The sequence below is a fragment of the Balaenoptera borealis genome (genome assembly GCF_965194805.1).
Source record: "Balaenoptera borealis genome assembly, chromosome: 20".
Taxonomy (NCBI): domain Eukaryota; kingdom Metazoa; phylum Chordata; class Mammalia; order Artiodactyla; family Balaenopteridae; genus Balaenoptera; species Balaenoptera borealis.
Genome location: NC_138879.1, coordinates 4,818,846 through 4,838,614, shown reverse-complemented (window position 1 = coordinate 4,838,614; position 19,769 = coordinate 4,818,846). Strand labels below are relative to the sequence as shown.

The 19,769-nt window shown below is 49.6% G+C and overlaps 1 long non-coding RNA gene across 1 annotated transcript in view; it reads left to right on the top strand.

Moving 5' to 3' along the window:
* The first annotated feature begins 38 nt into the window (after nt 1-38).
* The window catches only part of LOC309617955, an 81,745-nt gene continuing 62,014 nt past the window's right edge, over nt 39-19,769 (top strand). The window contains exons 1-2 of the long non-coding RNA XR_014238217.1: nt 39-74; nt 10,432-10,502. This is a non-coding gene — a long non-coding RNA (uncharacterized lncRNA). The remainder of the gene's footprint in view (nt 75-10,431; nt 10,503-19,769) is intronic.

Sequence of the window (19,769 nt, the reverse complement as noted above, 5' to 3'; positions counted from 1 at the left end):
CGCTGGTCTGCTGGTGGGGGGTTGGGGGGGTGGGGTGCTGCGGGGAAGGCGGGGGACCCGGGACGTCCAAGTGTGTAAGTTTGCCGTGCTCTGGTAATGTCAGAATTCGGTGCCGTCTCCGCGCGAATCTTTGCGCGCACGCGTGTGTGTGTGTGTGTGTGTGTGTGTGTGTGTGTGTGTGTGTGTAGACTAGGATCTCTCCCCACCCCCAAGCATTTCTGTTCGCTGTTTTCTCCGCGGTCCCGGGGACTTAGTCGGAGTTTGCCGTATTCGAAAAGCTGTCGCTCCTGACTTAAATCATAGCCCAGTTTCCGCGCCTGGAGCCGGCCTCCGCCGAAAGCGCTTAGAAATTGTCTTGCGAAGCAAAAGTTTTGGTGACTCAACGCCCGCCGTTCCTTGGTAATAATGCATATAAATAGATTTAACGTGCTCTGGTTCGCCGGGGCTGGTGCGGCTGGTCGGGATTCGGCTGCGCTCCTGCGAAGGGAATCAATGAAAACCACAGCGAGGTCCCCGCTCAGGCTGGCGGCTGCGGCAACGCCGCAGCCCCGCGCTCGCGGGAGCCGTCCCGCGCGCCTCACCGACCTTGAACTCTGACAAGTCCTTCTCCAGCCGCCCCCTCCCCAGCCCCCCACCCCGCCGACCCTCCTCCGTGACAGGGCGACTGCTCGGAGGTTCTGCTTTTCACTTCTGGTCGAATCAGAACGCCAGCAGAGTTGCCCCTGGAAAGAGTTTGCATACTGCTCTGGCTTCGAGAAGTCGAACTTTGCGAGTGTGGCTGTCCTGGGCCGCGAGGCTGAGGCCGGTGCCTTGGTTTGAAAAGGCCAAACCAATGGGCACCACTGCAGACAAAACACTCCACTTTGGTGGAGTCGTGCTGCTTGCCTGCTTTCGCCCTTTTTTTTTTTTTTTTTTTTTACAAAACACCTGGAGCGGTGAAGTGCCTGTCGTCCTGACTTTAGTCGGGTCCTTTCTGACTTGCAGACTTTCGGGAGCTCTGGGGAGGGGGCTGGGGGTGTCTCTGATGTATTTCAAGTGTGATTTGAGCACAGCCTTTGTGTTTACACGAACTGCTTACAGCTTGGTTGGCTCTGTTCTGGGAGAGAAGAAAAATCTTAGTCGCCTGCGGGTTACATGTCTCCAGAATCACAAATAAACGCACAACTGTGGAAAATTCAATTTTAAACGTTCCCCCCACTCCTTTCTGGCTCTCGCCAATGTTCGCCTCCGAATTAAATTATTGTTAGTGTCCATCGGCCCGCATCATAGCAAAGACTTCTTATTTCTAATTTGCAAATTGCGGACACTATTGCAAGGTTTCAAAGAATGTTTTCCTTGAAGAATTTTTTAAAATCTCGTTTTAAAAGAACGTCTTTCTGAAGAAGTCAACATTTGTTACAGGAAATGGAACTCTTCAGAAGGTAGTCAGCTACAAACCTGTTAAACAATATTTACTTTTTAAACGAATGTCACTCACAAGTGGATGTCTTTAGTACCCTGTAGCTTGTTTACCTGTTTGAGAGACATCATACAATAGCCTTGTATTCATGGCTCCGTGAATACGCTCGGAAAGTATAAGAACAACTTCGTCCTTTCTTAGGAGAAAAAAATCCCGGTTAGTATGGACTGATTTCTGTATCCTAGGGAGGGGACAGTTGTTAGTATAAACTGTGCCTTCGCAGACACCTGACCCAGGAGGGGACTCAGAGGCCAGAACTTCAGGCAGAAGTTTTAACCAGGCCGTCTGTATTTAGTCGCATTTTATTGTAATTCCCATGTTTACTGGCATAAAGGCAGTGAAGACGACTGTGACTTTAAGATATTTTGGAAGATTTCACTAAATATTTGTCAAGATAAATACGTACACATAATATATTTTTAGTACAATTATGTAATAGGAGATACGTAATATATCGCATTTTAAATCGTAAGTTACCGGGGTGTATCCCTTTTCTGTTCGTTTGATGCCAGCATTTTTGTATCTTTTTGAAAACCTATGGTAAACAATCAGTTGACTTTAAAAACGGACTGCAATTTTTAGCTGTATCCAGAGGGGGCGCCAAAAGCCCAGAAACTGTCTAACACAGAAACTGCGGAAAACTTAGATGGTGGTGGAGGGGGGGTGGTGTGTTCCATTCAGTCAGGACTGCGTGTTGCTGCTGAGATTTATCTCGGCAGAAATTCCTACTCGATATTCCCTCCCGTGCGGATCCACCTCTGGGCATCCCAGTTAGGGGAACTGGGAGGTGTGTGTCTATAGGGCACGGGGCAAAAAAAAAAAAAAAAAAAAAAGCGTTCGAGATGCCTGACGTTTCTGTTCTGCACAGAACGGGGACACCGAGACCACAATGACCCCGGGCTCCCAGGTGCCAAGCGTTGCCCTCTGCTCGGCGTGCCGGGACCAGGCCAATTCTGACCCGTGGGCACCGTCCATTAGCCAGTGGGGGCGATCCTGCCTTTCTGCAAGCGCTCGGGTGCCAACTCCTCCACCTCTCTGCCGGGGCTCTTCCGCGTCGCCCTTGACCTCCCTAACCTGCCCAGGGAAGAACGCTCGCAGTCCCCGACCGGAGCACCTGAGTCAGAGAGAACCCGAGGGAAAGAAACCCGTTTCACAATGTTCCGCTTATAGATCGGGAAACTGAGGCTGTCGGCCCACTTTCAGCCAGAGCGCTCTGCCTGGGAGCTAAACAGTCTAGTGGGGCTGAGGGAGGAAAAGGACGCAGATCAAGAAAAGGGGCAGGCGATGGACCGCACTCCACGGATCCCGAGTCGCGCGCTTGGGTCCCGCTCCGCAGCCAGCGCCGCGAGGTCTGCCGCCGGGAGCGGAGCCTTGGAGGTGCGAGCGGATCCCAAGGGGAACCTCGGGAAACCGAGGTCTGGGATACCTCCCCCCACCCCACCCCCACCCCCGCTTCTCTCCTCGGCGTCGGGGGCCGGCGCCGGGCTCAATTTCCCCAGCCCGGGCGGCCGATCTCCCTCCGCGTCTACGCGGGAGCCCAGGCAGGAGCCCAGGGGTGCTGGCGCTGAGCAAGTTTCGCTGGCCCGGGGGAGAGGGGGGGGGGCTGGCGCAAACACCGGGGGTCTGGGGGGGGTTTCCGTCTCGGATGGGGGTGGACGGTGTGGGCGGACGGGTTCCCTTTGCCTGGGGAATTAAGGACCACGACCTCCCTCTACAAAATTCCTTAGCAGAAGTGGGGACTGTGTCTAAATCCGTTTTGTGCAGGGAGGCACGTCTTGGAGGAAATTGGTCGGGGTGAGAGCAGCAGCGTCTCCCAAAGATCTCAGCCCCGGGCAACGTTTTCTACATAAGTGCCCAGGACGAGGGATGCCCTTTCTCTGCGCCAGTTCCCCTGGCCTGGTTCCCTTGAGGTCAAAGACCCCAGTCCCTGGCGGGACCCTCAGGTCCTCTGGCCCTCCCTCCGCTGCCAACCGCTCCTCGGTAATTAGCACTCTTCACTGGGCGTGGATCCTGTCTGCCTGTCGCTCTGCGCGCCCGACACCAGTTCTCTTTGAAAAGGAGCGGCAGGTAAGCTTGTCCCAGGACAAGCGTTGGGCCGGACGGCAACAGCAAGAGGGCAGAGGAAAGTCCCAGGTCGCTTCGTTAGGTACGCAATAAATATCTGTTAACCGGCCAAATAAATGTGATCTTTGGACATCGCAGGCCTCCAGACCTCCCAGCAACACGTTCCATAAACGCATGTGACTGTACGTTTCTCCATGCAAATTTCTCCCCAAACGGGCGCCCTATTCTGGGAGATTCACCGACCAGCGTCACCCAAGACTATATAATTCCAGCGCCCCTAAAACTGCAGGCCGAGAGGGGCATTTCACTTTTCTTCCCCTCTCTGTTTTCGAAGAGAAAAGGGGGTGAGCTGGACGGGACGAGGTGTCGGGGGAAGGAGGCACGAGCCGTCAGTGTGCTCCCCGGTGACCCGGCCGGGCCTGGGGCAGCGGCGGCTGCCACCCCGCGCGGCGCCCCGGGGGCGCGGACCCGAGCCAAAGCAAGAGCCTGGAGGAGCTGGCCAGTCCAGGGCTGGCCGGCCATCCGAGGGGTAACGGAGGGGTGGGAGTGGGGGAGTCCCGGTCCCAAAGGGGCTTGGCTTCCGAAGGGAGCGTGCTCTCTTTTTTTAACCTTACTTTTTCGAAAATATCTGGTTTTAGTCAAGGTACAAGGGAGCCGCGCGTCATTCGGATTGCCTCCACACATCCCTAGGACGGCCTGCGGGAAATTTCCTGGGCCAAGTGTTTTTTGCTTTTTGTTTTTTTGTTTTTCCGTCCCTCCACAATTTTCCTCTTTTAAAAACCTCTCAGGCATTTTCAGCTGAAGGTGCTTTTGCCTTGATGTTTCAAAAACACAAATAAAATAAGCGCTCGACGCAGCGGTGCCTCGGTTGCCGAGGGCGCCACAGGGTCAGGGCGCTCACTTCAGCCCCCAGGAGTTTCCTCTGTAGATCAGATTCTCACCTGCCTCCCCTCGGGTCCCCTTTCGGTTCAGGGTGTGTTCGGTCCCAGGGAAGGAACCGACAGAAAAGAGCTGAGATTCTCAGGAGTTTTGTGCCGATTCCCCAAAGGGACGGCGGGTTCTAGAGCGAGGACTTAATCTCAGCCTGAGGCGACTCTAACAGCCGCTCCCTCTAAGATGTCCTCAAGGGTGGGCGATTATTTCGGATCTTTATGAATCTGGGAAATGTTTCCATCCAACTACGAAAAGTGAGAAATGGTGTTATTGAACAATCACGCAGGTAACTGTCAGAATTAAAGACAAGTTATCTTGTGTCTTTCTCGCAGTCCTTTTCTATCCCCGGGGCAGAGCGCATCGCCCGGGTTTCTGGCACCTCTACGTTCTCAGGGCCAAGCCGGGCATCCTTCCTGCCGAGACTTGGGCCCCGCTTCGGAGCGGCGTGAGCGAGGCTCAAGGGCAGAGAGCGCAGCTGGGTCGCCTGCCCTCCGGTCCGAGCTCAGGCGGCAGCGGTAGCGCGTTCTGCCCCGAGGGCCCCGGGAAGGCCAAGGCCATGAGGTCAGCCCCCAACTTTCGAGTTTCCCCGGAGTGAAGTCTTAAAGCGGAGGGTTCTCAGAGCGGTGACGTCGCAAAAACTGTAGAGGGTAGGCGGACCAAGAGCCTGGTTAAACAGCCTGGGGGATTCTCCAAGAGGGGGCCACAGGGAACCCGGGGGACCCGCTGGGCTTCCTGCCTTGTCATTGTTTATTTCAAATTAATTTCTTGGTCCGCGTCGCTGTCTGCAAGCCTGCAGGGAAGACAGGCAGCGTGATTACCGGATTCCCTCCCGGGGTTATTTCAAGGGAGAAGCAAGGGGTGTCTCTTGTTCTCTCCCAGCTTCCAATAGGCAGATGAGGCATTTTGAGAAAGCAGGTTCTTTCTTTTCGTTTCCTTTTTCTTTTTTTTTTTTCTTCTCTCCGTGACATTTTTCTCCCAAGGCCCTTTCACTGATGTAAAAGGAGTAAGTAAACTCTTAAATGCGCCCCCCCCCCCGCCCGCCCTTTTTGACGAGCGTGAGATTTGGCCTGGCATAGATGAGAAGAACAGGGGTTTTGTTGTGTTGATGCTGTCATGGTTGTTTTTTGTATCCTCGCCTTTACATCGTTAAGACCCAGAAAACTCTCACAGTGTCCATGTCTCCATCTTTAGGACAACACGTGTGTACTTCCAATGGGAAAGTGCAGATTGCTTCTGTCTCACTGAGTTCTTGGGTTGGAAACTGCTGCTCCCCCAGTTTCCTGGTGGGAGGAAACATGAGAGAAGGCCCAACAGCCTGGACGAGGCAGGAGTGGTGGCAGAAACGACTTCCCTCCCCGGTGCCCCTAAAGCTCACAAAACTGCCGGCTTCGGTTGACAGACGAGGACTGTCCTTTTAGTCTCACCTGCCTTCATAACCACGTGCAACGCAGCGACAAATAGCAGTTCTCCGTATAATTTAAGGGTAGGGTCACTAGAAATTCGGACCTCAGGGCATTTATTATTCTTCAAAAGGGACAGGTAGTCTTAGAGAGCCCTAAACGGAGGCACCTTTTCCTTAAATACTCCCTTTCTGGGAGCAGTGGCGACGTCTCACAGGTTGGCAGGTTGTCCTCAGAAAAGTGGTGTCTGCTGGAAGGAGGGTTCTATCTCCACTAGGAAAGGAAGGTAGGGTGGGTAGTCTTGGCTCACATGCTCTATCCTGGCTTTAACCCCCTGCCTCCAGGGTCTGCTCCCCCCCAGAGGCCTGGCCTGGGAAGGAGCCCCGAATCCAGCTGTTGTCTGAACCTCAACTGTCCTAAACGCATGAGGTATCATGGGCAGCAAACCAGGTGCCTCTGGTGCTTGCAGATTTCCAAGGTGTGGGTGACCCCGGGCGGCTGTGCGGGGACGGGCTCCGTAGGTCTGAGTGTTGCCTCCAGGACCCCAGATAGTGGAGTACAGTTCTGGAGGAAGTACAGCGCAGTGGGGACATCTTGTTCTCTCCATTCCCATACCCTTTCCGGTCATTCTTTCCCTTGTCAGCTCTGCCCCAGAGAGCCCAACCTTAGTCATCCTCAGCCCCCACATAAATCAGTTCAGTGGACATTGCTTGATGGGCCTGCTATGTGCCTGAACATCCAAAGGGGACAAGATTGGGTCCCTGCTGTTGTTGTCTCCTGGTCTGGTTTCCATCAGAATTCAGCCTCTGAATTCCACCCATTCCCTGCTTTGTCCTCTGGGCTCACTGTGTTCTGAGATCTGCTCTCTCTGCCTCTGCCATGGTTTCCCCTCTTCCTGCCCTGAAAGAATGCATGGGTCACAGAGAGCTACTTCCCATCCTTGCTGCTCCATCAAAGTGCTGAGGGAGAAGTGGTTCTAAGCTCCTGGCTCAGTGTACGATCCCTTTCCATCTCCTCTCTCTTGCCCCCAGAGCTCACCTCTCTCCTTCTGTCCCCGCTGATCCTGTTCTGCCCTGTGCCTCAGCCATCATTTTCCCCGCCCCGCCCCCCCCTTTCTTGGTCCAAGCCCAGAAATGCCTTGTAGTGTGGGGTATACGCTTCACTCTCTCTTTGGAGGACATCTGCCAACCAGCACAGTGGTGATGACAGTTTCCAGATGATTTTCCAGGAGCAAAGAAATCTTCTGAGGGAGGAGAGGGTGGCATTGGCCAAACGCTGAGTGGGCTGAACATTGTGGTTCCGGAGAGGCCCAGGAAGGTGGGGTTTTGTGAGGCTCCAAGATTTCTTTTTCCCCTTTCGATTCTGCCTAAAGCAAAAGTCACTAATTGCTTTTTATTTTCCTGGCACGGAGGAGGCTCTCTTGATTCTGACTCTCCTCCAGGAGCTTAGATCTGAGGAAAGCGGGGTTTCAGAGTGATATTGGTGGAGGTGTTTGCCTCCAAGCTCACTTCCTCAGCTCAGCAAGGTCTGAGATCTGCTTTAGCCAAGTCTTGGGTTAGTATCAGCCAAGAGGACCGGACAGGTTAGGCAGAGGATGGCAAGAACGGTCACCGACCCCTTCCTTTGTCCCCAGGCTTCGCCAGCCCACTTCTGCCAAGGGCACTTTGATTTTCAGTCAAACAAACCAGGAAGTGAGAGTGAGGCTGCATTTGAGACTTAAGAATGGGTTCAGAGAAAAGACCAGGTTCTCTTTTGATTCTAAGAAATCCCAAGCAAAGCTTCCTTGGAATTTCCTTAGAAAGAATTATTGATTTGCCTTCATTTGCTCATTCCTGAGAGTAGTCCTAATTCCTCAGGTCTTTTCCATGTTTTTTGGTTGTTCCTCAATGACTCATGTATTGAACCGGCCCAGCCTTCCTGGATTTATGTACTGGCTTATCCCTCATCTTCAGGAGTTTCCTTTCTCATGGACTGGGGAGCCTTCCTTACGCTTGCCGGCAGCACAACTCTCCCTTTTCAGGGAAAGGTGTCTCTCTCAGATAAAAGCTGCCCTCATCTACTGTTCTCTTGGGAAAGATGTGAGCCTTATTCAGACTATGGAGTAAATGACTATATACTTAGTATATTCTTGGTCTCAGAGGTAGCCAGACGTTAACAGGAGATAGAGATCCGAGGTCTTCACAGATCTAACCCCTCTGAAGACTTGAGGTCTCCCCAGGAATGGATATTTGCTCTTATCTCTCTGTTTTTATAACATTTTGTTCATGCCTCTTTGTGTTGTCATTTGTCCTTTGTGTGGATATGTTTACCGTTAAACTGTGATCTCCTTGAGGACAAGTACAGAGTGTTATTCTCCTTGTATCCCCAGTCTATATGCCACAAAGACTCTGCCGAATAAAGATTCATTTAGAGAATGAATGACCAAAACTTAGCCACAGCAATGAATATCTAATGGTAGATTTCTGCTAGTCACGTGGTGGGACACCTTGGCTGGTCGGATGAGATATCTTTATAGCTCCCCTCCAAAATGTGTCCCGTAGACGGCTGCCTATGCCACTCACAAGGAAGTCTGTCCTTGTTCTGGAATCCTCTTTTAAATTTCCTACCCTCTGACTTCTTCCTATAGGAAAGAGTGTTGGAGACATGCCTTTGGAGAATTTTTGGAGTGATGGATGTAAAGCTTTTAGATTACAATCTTTGTACATTTCTGGCCGGGATTTACAGGTTCTGAGAAAACAAACCACAAACTGAAATCATTATTAACATATCAGAACCTCTAAAACCCCCAGCCCTTGCTACCCAAATATACAAGGATAATAAATATTTTTCTCTTCCTGGTTTTCTTGCTTGCTTTTCTAAGCATGAGGTACAGTCCTTTCATGGATGAGCCTCGCGCGCGGTGTGGCTGCCTGTGGAATGAATGGTGGGCGGGGAGAGTGGGGAAGGGGGGTGGTCCAGAGCAGAGCAGACAGTTATGACCTGGCTTTCCTCTGCAGCTCCCCTAAGAAAGGCATTTTCTTTCCTCTGCCAAGGGCGCTGCTGTTTGTTTGGAGAAGGAGGGCTGTGGGTATGGAATTAGGGGTGTCATGTGGGCTGCACATGTGGCTGGAGCTACCTGAAATCTGCAGGCTAATCAGTCCCAGGAGCCCCAGAAGCACAAATCCCTCCCCTACTCCTCTTTGGGGGCGGGGGGGATTTAAAGGGAAAGAGAGAATGAAAGTGTGTGTAACGTGGATGTACGATGTCTAGGGACTTGGGGGACTCTTGCGGTAATGTTTGGACCTAACACCCTACATCCTCTCCAACCAAAGGCACTTGAAAAACAAAATCACCCATCTCCACCCCTGCCCCTCATTCCAAACAGTGACTAACTTGGAGGAAGAAGAAGGGGAGAAGGAGAGGTAGAGGGCAAGGAGAAACAGGAGGAGGAGAGAAACTGGAGCTTTGGGAACTATTGCACTGGCTGGAGGGTGGGGTGGGGCGGGGTGGGAGGAGTTAATTTCAACATGTATTTATTTAGCTATTAAGTGTCAAAGTGTCACGGCTCTTTGCTCTTCCTGGGTGAAACTTGGTGCCATACGGGTGGGGTGATGCAGTGAGAGGTCGAGGATGGGCATTCTCTTCCAGCCAGTGGGCGCCACCCCGGGTAGGAAATGTGGGGTTCCCGGCTTAGGGAAGAGAAGCCTCCAGTCTGTTTAGAGCCTGTATTCTCCCTACTCAGTGCACTGTGTCCATTTCCATCCACACTGTGATTTCCATCACTCCGCCCCACAAAACCAGCACCTACCCGGACTCACCCATCGTAGCTCTACGCGGTTCCCTCCGAACGCCCATTCACACGCTGCGGAATCACTCGCTCCGGGGCAGGAATCCTGGGGGTTCACACTCTATCCCCTCTCTCTTTTTCTCCCATGCGCACGTGTACATGCGCACACACGCGCACACACGCATCACTCTAAAGAATCGGCTCTTGTGCCTTCTCACTTGTTACTGAAAAATAATTTCACCGCTAATGAATACTCCTTGCGGCTGCTTCCTGCTTCTGCTTTTGAAGTGCCCTTACATCCACTCATCAGCTGTATTCCCTGGGCATGTTTAGGACGCTGTGAGGGGAAGAAATTATTCTCCCTGCTTTTTCGTGTTCAGAAACAGAAGCCCTGAAAAGAGCGTGTGGCTTGCTCAAGGTCACGCAGTTAAGGGGAGAGGCAGGTCCCTGGATCCCGTGTTGCCAGGGTCGCATCTGCCTCCCCTGGCGCGTCCCACACATGCAGAGTGCCACACACCGCTGTTTCCACGGAACTCTGGCTCCCAGGCCCGCCGGCCGCCTCGTCCAAGCAGACCGCTCCCCCACGTTCTCACTGTTCCCCCGGAGATCTCCTTGGGCTCTGGCTCTTTTCTGGGTCACGCGGAGAGACGGGGGGCTCTACCCTTTTGTGAAATGTGTCTCTGATCTTATCTCCTCCCTTCTCCCCTAATCAGGGTTTGGCCACCTTTGTCTCACAGGAGCAGAGGACAAAGCGTGACTTGAACCTTGCTCATCTGACCTGTCTTTCCTCCTCTTCATTTCCTTTTCAGGAGAACCTCTCTGGGTTTGCAGAAGTGGTGCCTTGGTTGACATCGTTTCACAGCCATCATTTCACTCTGAGGTGTGTTGGGATTTCTTTCTTCTCTGGGTTGGGTGGCAGCTTTTTTACATCTTGATCCAGGCTTGTCCAGGTTTTCAAAATCATTTCATTCAACATAGCAGAAATGGGAGGTCACTGTCCCCCTAATCCTGGAGAAGTCCTCATCATTCTGGAAGGCAGGGCCCTGTGTCATCACCCTGTCCCTTTTTGCTCCATTGGGTCATTTATTAATAAGAGGAAGTGTTTGCAGAGCCCTTACCATGTGCTTGGCAATCTGCTAAGGGCTTTACCTGGATATGTCACCTGTATCCCCCCAAGAAAACCTTTCATGGTACTTCTTCCTTTCCCCCATTTAATAGATGAGAAAGATAAGGTTTAGAATGGTTAAGTCACTTGTTCAAACTTTTACAGCTCTAAGGGCAAAGGGCTAAAAACCCACACTAACAGCAACAGTGAAACAAGAAAACAATAGCCACCAACGCTTGGATGCTTATTGTGTAAAAACTCAGAAGACCAGATGGGCTATGCCATTGTCATCTCTCTTCTCCAGTGGGGGAAATTTTACCCATAGCCTTGTTTCTTTTTGGCCTTGCCTTATTTCCTTTGGACTCTGTGTTTTATGAGGCAACCCAGATTTGGGGACAAAAGTTCCCAAACAAGGCTGTCAGTGGAAGAGAAGGGCTTGGGAGGGAAGAGGGGCTGCTGGGATTTCTGACTCTCAAATGGCTGTCTTGCGTTTTGCATTAAGTCACGGCTGATTCAGTAACCTGGTGATCTCACTTCCCATTGGTACTCGCTGTTTGCCTTATAGCCATTCTCCCCTCCTGCCCAGACCCTGGAGAAGGACAGTGTAGGAGAAGAACGCATTCTTTCGGGGAGGAATCAAGATTAGAATCCTCTGGTTCAAACTTGGTCTGTATGAGAAGACATTTCATTTGTACAGCAAAGATTGATGTTTGAGACTTGATGGTGTACAGCACGTGGGGAGAGGGTTGTGATGCTGGTTTAAGGAAAGAGGAAGCTGATGCTCCAAAGAGGGGGGTGGGCAGATGCTGCGGAGACTTGGAGCTCAGATTCCCTGATGGTGTCCTTTCCACCGTTCTCTAGCGTTTTCTCTATGGAGGAGCCAGATTAGAATTCAACTGGGCTCAGTCTTCATTTTTGGCAATCATTCCGGTATAATTGGTTGGAAAAAAGGAAAGGTGGGTAAAGGTGATTGCACAGGACTATCTCCAGAGAGTATACAGAAAGGGACAGAAGACCTCAAGAGAAGAACAAAGATCAGTTATTTTAGTAGCACATTTTATTTATTTATTTTAAAAAACATTTATTTATTTATCTATTTATCTATTCATATGGCTGCGCCGGGTCTCAGTTGCAGCAGGCGGGATCTAGTTCCCTGACCAGGGGTGGAACCCCGGCCCCCTTGACCGCTGGACCACCAGAGAAGTCCCTAGTAGCACATTTTGTTGATGTTTCCTGAGCTCAGATCCTTCTCAGGGCAGCCAGGGAGTCTAGTGGGGATGAGAACAATGACAGATTCAAACGTTAGGACTCCGGCCTCTGGGAAGCATCCAGTACATTCTAACGATGACACAGAGCCCTTTAAAAAAGCATCGCACATTCACTCCACAAACATTTCACGAATGTCTAAGAGAGGCCTGGCTTGTGCTACACAACTACCCAAATGGACCAACTCAAGGCAACTTCATTTCTTAATCCATCATGTCAGGCTGCGCTGCTCTCTTAGCTGAAGCCCTTGCCCGTCCAGCCTTTCGCAAAGAAATGCCGCTTTGGGGACCTGATTTTTTAAAAAAAGCAACACATCCGTGCCACATAACTGGACACTGCCCTCTGCCTTCCCCGCGTGTGTCGAACACTCGTCATAGTCTTTTTCTAGTCTGTGGCCACAGGGGTTTCCATGGATGGTATAAAGTGCTTTGTGTATTGGAAACTGTGAATAAAAAGGTAGGGGGGAAGAAAAAAAAAACACTAACCCTCAAGCTCACCCAAACCCTAAACCTCAGACTCTTGGAAGGAACCAGTGGTGTAAAACTGTCCCAGACTGCAAACATACCGTCAGCAGGGAGCCGTTTCCGAAGAGACTGGTGTTTCTGCCACTCTGGAGGCCTGGGCTGGCCCGTCCACACGGAGGAGTTGAGATCCTTTTTTAAGTTTCTGAAAGCAAGACGCTCTCTTCCTGCCACAACCCTCACCCCGCCCCCCCACCCCTCCAGCCCCGCCCCAAACCTCCCTGCCTCCCCGGAGGATGGCCCTCTCCTCCAGGGGCTCCTGGCTGGCCCCCAGCAAGAGCTGACACCAGCCTGCCCTTGGTAGCACTCACCGTTCCTGCCAGCCCTTATCTGGGAGAGTAGAAGCCCTACCTTTCAGATTCCCCAGTTTCTAAAAGAAGGTATTGTTATTTTCTCAAAACTGCCCAGGTTAGGAACAAAGGCAGACTCTGGATCTTCTTTGAGCAGGAGTGAGTTGAATTGGCATTCCTTTAAAATGGCTTGTTATTACAGCCGATTTCTGCTAACAATTACCTGACAATATAGAAAGGGATCTGACTCCTTTAGGGTCCTGTTGGGTTTTGCCTTTTCTCTTTTTCTTTTCGTGGAGCCTTAAAAAAAATGCATACTCGCAGCTTAGACGGGCCTAGTGTATTTTCATCCATGACGTCTGGGGAGATCTTACTGACAAATAATTATTTTATACAGATGTGCGTGCGTGGCTATGTGTCTGTGTGTGCGCGTTCTCTGAGAAAAGAAAATAGGGATAATTTCTTTCTTTTTATAATCAAGTTGTCGCTTCTTGAGAACAGGATGGTAGAAGAAAAAAAAAAAGAAAGGAGTGAGGTGCTGAATTTTGGAAACAGAGAGAGAGTGTGATAAGGGATGGTTTGCTTCACAAGCGGGTTTAGCATTTTTTATCTGATTTGAGCAAATGCCTTGAAGGTAATTGGTGCTCAACAAATATTTGTTGAAGGGAATTGCACCTGCTATGCTTGATATGTTTAAGTGAAAGGAAGTCCAGATTGTGTGCTGGAATTGGTTAGGTAGGAGAAAAAATGTTTCACTGACGATTTGGGAGATAGGAGAGTTCTGAAGATTCTAATGCAACAGAGCTTGAGGGGATGGTCAGTATATTCGGTTAAACCTAAAAACTAACTTTTACCAACACAATGCAACGTCCATATACCTTTCCGTTAATAATCCTAAACCCAGGGTTCCTTAGACCAAAAATGTGACCTCTGTGTTCCTGTAAATATGTTGTGTGACCTTTTGAGAAACACTTCTCAAGGAGCCTGTTTTCTCCTGTTAAAAATGAGAAGTTGCCTTGTCTGAGTTTCCATTGATATTTAAGCGGCGTTGCCTCAGGCTTACTAGGGACTTTGACCTCTGAGATAAGAGCTGGATTTAAAAAGCCGATCCAAACAAGCACCTGGCATTATGAGCATTGTTATTCCATTAGATCTATTTGTTTGATAGAGAGGCTTGGGGTGGAATTGGTGGGTGCCCTAAATGCCCTCGCCTGGTGAGAGGTAAGATACTCCATAAATGTCTCTTGCAGCCCAACCAACCTCCCAACTCAGTAGACAACTAAACAGAAAATTCCGTGAATACCAGGAGATTGGGTTGTTTGGGGATGGATGGAAGCTCTCTTGAGACTTCCGACTGATACTAGCCCTTTCAGAGGCAATACGTGTCTAGAGGGGGTCAAGTCCCTGTAAGACTCTTTGTAATATGAGCCTCATCCCAAATGCTCAGAATCCTTTTTGATGAGGATGGATTTGATCTCAGATAGAGGGTTGTGTTTGTTTGTCTCAACCAAAACCAACGTGTCACCTTCCCCTCTCACCCCTTTGTTCCCACCTTCCCGGCTCCCTCTGGCGGGGCCCACACATTGATTTTCATTTTCAACACTTAGAGCCTGACTTAGTGATCTAAGATCACTGACTCAGAAAATGGGAAAGGTCAGTCTGACTAACACCTCACCCAGCGTCCTGGGATTAGCATCCAAAACAAACAGATCGGAGATGGCCTGTAGGCTCCCAAGAGATGATTCCCATGTGTGAGACAGCCTGGGAGAAACGGATGGCGTTTCTCAAGCTCACTGATGTCACTCAAGTTCATGATCCAGGGCTTCACCTTATTGAGGTTGGGGGTTGGGATCCTACTGGAAGAACGGAAGAACTGGGCTGGTGGATTAAAAAAAAAAAAAAAAGGAGGGGGAGGGAGAGGAGTTCTTCCTGCTAATCAAAGGAGAAACCAAATAAAATGAAGCAAGTCCAAGAAAAACACAACGCTGTTGTTTTGGGGGCATAAGATGCTGGCTCGGAGGCTTCATTGAGTAATCCAAGTCACACCCTTTCTCTGTGGGACTGAAGGAATGTTGGCTGTTTCTCTGAGGCAGGTGGGAGGTGGGTAGACAGGTCTATGGAGATGAGAATTTCTTGGAGCCAGAGCTCTCTGAACATCTCGTGGCCTTGTAGCTGGGAGGCTGGGACACAAAGAAGCAGGAATGTGACGCTGAATTAGAGCCAGGGAGAAGCGACCATGGTCAGAGATGAGGGGGAGCAGAAAAAGGTAGAAGAAAACTAGGAAGCAGCAGGGGAAATGACCTTGTTCCTTTCTGTTCTCATCTGAACAGGGCTCCTATGTCCTCAAGAGCCCCTTGGCTCCCTTTCACAAAACCATAGGGCGGCTACCCAGGGAGAGGTAGCGTGTCTGGGTCTGGGGTGCGACGGGAAGCAGGAAGTACCAGTCATTTCACAAGAAGGCTTGACAGTGGAGAGAGAGCCAGCAAAAACTGGCAGACCCCCAAGGTGGGGGAAGAACGTCTGGCCCGGCCTGAAGAACATTTGGCTTCACATAGTTCTGTGAGTATGTTAAAAAACACAGCAGCCCACGAAGTTGTTCTGCCAGCCCACCTAAAGCATCACTTTCTCTTGCCCGTCCTTGATTGCTTCTCTACGAGGCCATGTCAGCTGCTGGCGGTGAACTTCCACGGCCCAAGGAAGGATTAATGTGCCCAGATGACTTGTCAGGAGAGTCCTTCCCAAAGCAAGTTCTTAAATATAATTCTCATAAATGTGTGTAGGCTCCTGATGGACACTGCTACCTCATTTCATCCCTCCTCCCCACCCCCTCACTCCTTCTCCTTCTCTTTAGATTTTAGCAAGAACCCTTGTATGGTTGTAGATACAGCTCTGGAGTTGCTTGTGACTCTACTTTGGGGAGAGTTTCACGGTTTGATCAGTTGGTAGTCCCTTTCCTTCTGAACATGTCCATCTGTTCTGTGGACCTTTGTCTCTCTCCTGGGCTGGGCATCTCTTAGCCAAACTCTAACTTTTCTTCTTCAACTACTAATGGCAAAGACTCAGAAGATGCCCCTTCTTTTTCATCTGATGCAAAATGTATCAGATTCATCAACAGTGTCCTATCTTGGTGCATCTGAAACTGCAGTCTTTGAGAAAGACAATGTCATTAGCGTGCTTTCAATTGTTTCCAAAACGCTTGTTCTCCAAGGATTTGTTTCAGTTCTCGAGTCTCTGGACTTATGCAAATGGGCGTTATTCCTTATCTAACGCACAGCAGTACTCTGGATTCAGAACTCATAAATTCTCTCTCTCTCTCTTTTTTTGTTTTTTGTTTTTTGTTTGATTGACTTGCTCTGTGACTTTAGAAAAGCTATACCACATCTCTAGGCTTCAGTTGCATCTCTCACTCGAAGGCAGTTCTTCATCAAAAGTTAGCATGCACTCACTCTTCTTTTGCTTTTCCCAAGGCCAGAAGACTGACCTTAGCAATCTCTGACATGCTCCCTTATGGAGGAATCTGGTTAGAGTTGTGTGTGAAGGAGCTTAGAAGGAGGGAAGGGTTGGAAACTGTCAAGAGCTTTTTGGCCTGAAAGATGGCAATCCATTTGCTTAAGGAATCCCATGCCTTCCCCTAGAAACAGAGAAGAGCTAATCATCTGTGGGGCATGAGCCTCAGAACTCTCAGGGTTTCAAATTTGTATGGCAGCCGCCATGGAAAATATCTTTGGGCTTAACAGATGAGGGATGAGTCCGCCTGGAAATATTTCCACGATGTAAATAGCCATGTTTACAGCAGGGCATATGGACAGAGTTTAGATTTGATAAATTTCCATCACTTAAAAAAAGAAAAAAAGGTGATCCAGCCAATAAAGGATATACCTTAACAAGTGCTGGTGTCTGAATTCTATTTGTCTGATACAGCATGGCCTTACCCAACTACGGCATTTTAACGTTCTCTGGTTCCTATCACAACCGTACTATCCAGTTTTCTGAATTTAAAATCTGAGCACTCAAAGCAGTGCTTTGCAGAAAGGTCTTTGCCAGCTAGACAGAAAACAGCTCTCCAGGGGACCCTGGGTTTGGGGGGGGTGGGGGTGGGTAGCATCCCTAGTGCTCCGGCAATAGTAATGGCCTCAATTGTTAAAAGAATGGAGTATAGGAATCCAGGGCAATGAGAAGCACTTATTGTTGGCTATGTTCTCATCTATAACCGGGTGCTGATTGGGGACCCTTTCTAAAAATACTACTGCTGCTAATACTAATCCTTGAATTAGTCATTGAAAAGCCACAGTGAGTAAAAACTTTGTACTAAATATGCCATGCTCACGATGGCTCCTTTTACAAGGGCACCACAAGTTAGAGGACCTGGATGTCCAGCCTGATTCTCTACAACGGGAGGCAACACTAGGGCCCCTCTCACAAGGCCACCTGAGCATCTGAGCTAGCGGATGTCATGTGGAAGGGTTCCTGGAGTCTAATAAATGCTCAGCCTAGGTTCATTGGGTGAGCTCTCTGCCCATCATAAATTGAAGGCAAACTGAGGCTCAGAGCAAGACAATAACACATCCAGGTTCACACAGCTGGTAAGTGGAAGGGTTGAGATCAAAAACCAGATCTGTGTAGAACAGTAACCCAGGCTCTTCTCCCTTCTGAAAGAGGAAGGCCAGAAGCCCTGGAGATCACCTTGAAGAACCACAGAGTACTGATTTCCCGTGTCATAGGTTTCCCATGAAAAGTCTCTTGAAAAAAGTGGCTTGGAGAAGAGGGTAGGAATACAAGAGCCATGCAGGAGAAGAGCAATAACTTAAAAATATGTCTCATGGGTTGTTACTGGGTGATTCTTTCAAATTTTCTGGATATTTGAGATTTTCATAATAGAATGTAGGGGAAAATAGGGTGCATTGGAAGCAAGATGAGCTTTGTGCAGAGGGCAAAAGGGCCTTTGCCCAGCAATACAAACTGTAATCTCAGCATTTTCTAGAGGCAAGAAAGAACAGCAGTGACCTGGGGCTCTGAGCACCTTTTCTGGGGGCTCAGCTCCTGAGAGTTGCTTGGCCTGATTCAGAAGACATCTGCCCAAGTGGGTAGATAGGTTCTAAGGAACAAAAAGCCTCTTTTCCCAGAACCTTGCTGCTCTCCGCATTACATAATGTAGAGTATGTGCCTGCTGTGAGGTTGGCAGGAACCTGAACATGATATGTTGACAATACATGGAGTCTTGCATGCAAACTTTGTTTATATGCTGGGCCCTCCCTCTGAGTCTGGGGGCAGGTGGCTGCCTGCACCGCCTCCATCAGAGCCGGGAAGAGTCGGTATTTTATGAACGATCATGTTTATTTTGCTAACTATGTTGGCCATTGTGAGTTTGGTTAAAGCAAAGCCCTGTAAAGGGATGGAGAAAGCATCCTTTGATAGAGAGGCAACTGCGTTTCCATATGCATCTTCCTTGTCAGATGGCATCCCTATCCACGGAGGAGGGCCCACCTATGTCAGAAAGGAGACTAGAGCTCTCTTTTGAGGCTTTAACTCATTGCTTAGATGTTTTGTTTTTATGCCGATTGAAATATTTAACCAAGTTTTCTGTCAAAGTTGGCTGCTGGCGTCGGAGAACAGAGAAGTGGAATTCCATCCTTGAAGGAATAGCAGAAAGATGCAGTCCAATCTCTCACTTCCAAGCCATCGGATCTGAGTGGGAAAAGAGATCAGCCCTTCTCAAGAAGCCTTCCCCATCCCAGCCAAGAGGGAGTTCGGGCCTCAGGTCGGGGCAGGTACCCATGAAGCAGCCAAATGTTTGCAAAACAAGCAGCAGGATGAAGAGACTCAGTCTCCAGAGACATCCCAAGGTTGCGACAGTCTTGGGAGGGGCGATGGGAGCCGGGGCCAGGAGGCAGACCTGCCTGGGAAGAGCACGGTCCCCTCTGCTCACCGCCTGGGATGCCGTGTGCCGAGCAAGGAAGGGCTAACTGGCTGGGATAATTGTCCAGTGTTTATATTTGAAAAGGGATACTACACTTCCAGGATAATTCCCTCCAGCCTCCTCTTGGGCTAAGATTTCCAATTGGTCTAGAATCTTGAAGAGAAATCAGGGGCTGATTACCTGGCTGAGTGGGGTGCAATCACACCTTTCAATACTAATTATCTGCTCCTTGAGCTCAATGACATTGAGCGTCCGGGCTCTGGCTGGGGCCAGCCTTGCTCAGTGGTTTGCATCACTGGCTTAAGACAATGATTTGAACAGACAAAGTGCCCGCACGATGCCTTGATAAGCAGGAAATGAACGCTTGTTTGCAAATAAGATTGGGAAATGTGATCGGCTTCTTGTTCTGCATCAGTCTTTGGGTAACTAGCCTGATAGTACTCATGTAGAAATAATATGTTAGAAGACACGGAGAAAGGGAGCCTTTTTGTATGACCCTCCCCTGAAACTTTCTGTACCCGAAGCCAGGCAGAAGTAAATGAAATTGTTGTTTTGTGCGCTTTTTATCCCCCTGAAACTATTCTAGCTTGAATGTTTCTTTGTGGGGATTTGGGGAAACGGGTAACGATTTGATATGAAACTTTTTCAGTGTTGGGCCTTATTCACATACATGTCTTTTCCTAGATGCCTGTTTCTGTTCTCAGCCTTCTGTGACCACTTCCCCCAGGAAGCCTTCCTTTGCTGAATAGAATAAAATGTTTATTTCTACTTGGATGCAGCTACATCAAGGCTCCTTAGTGTTACATAAACAGCTTTGGCGTGGGATTATTTGAGGGGTGTATTACTCTGTAACTGAAGTGCATTATGAGTGTCTGGAAGCTCATGGAGGTTTAAGATGTGGGTTGGGTGAAGGAAGAGAGATTATGGGCCAGTTACCCATTGGAGCTGCCTGCGTTGGTGTCCATTTTAATGTATCATTTCTCATGAAGGAGTATTGGGCGCAAAGAATAGATGTTCACGGTCTTTAATCTTTGGGGAATGTTACTTT